Raw genomic sequence first — 689 nt, forward strand, 5'->3', positions numbered from 1 at the left:
GAGACAAAAACTCATGGATTGCTAATGTATTCGAGTGAAGAAGAACTGAAGAAATAAGATGAAAAAGGAGTGGAAAATATATATAAATGATATGATAAATTGATAACAAGATGTCCGAGTGTTTCCCGTTTTCTGACACACCCAGAGCTTCCCATTTTCTCTTGACACATTCCACAAGCAATAACGTCCTGCCCTTTATCCCTCTCCTCTTGCTCTACCCCTCTTCCTCGTCCTCGTCCTTTGCCTCTTCCTCTTTCGTCGTATGCATCATCGTCCATCACTCCGTACCTCTAAAGATCCTCTTCCCTTCCCTCCTCTCTCGCCTCCGTCGCCTCTTCCTCTATTTCTTTCCTCTCTATAAGTATCCCTTCCTTACCCCTCTTCCTCTCCCCTTCCCCTCCCCTCCCATCCCCCATCTTCCTTCGTTCCATTTCCCACTCCTTTTAACTTTTCGCCCTTTATCTCCTCCCTTTCCTCCTTTTAATACTCGCTGGCTGGCCTTTCCGCCTGTGTGGACGCAACAGTACTGTATGATGACCCCGTAACCTGAGCCTAGCACGGGGGGGCGCAGTTCCCTCTCCCCTTCCTCGACGTTCTCTCCGATTCGCTTCGCCTCTGACCCTTCGCGAGTTTTTCCTCCTTCGCTATGACGGCTTTTCTCTCTAGCCCGTTTCTGATCCTCGGGTTAA

This window comes from Penaeus monodon, chromosome 20 (genome assembly GCF_015228065.2).
Source record: "Penaeus monodon isolate SGIC_2016 chromosome 20, NSTDA_Pmon_1, whole genome shotgun sequence".
Classification (NCBI taxonomy): domain Eukaryota; kingdom Metazoa; phylum Arthropoda; class Malacostraca; order Decapoda; family Penaeidae; genus Penaeus; species Penaeus monodon.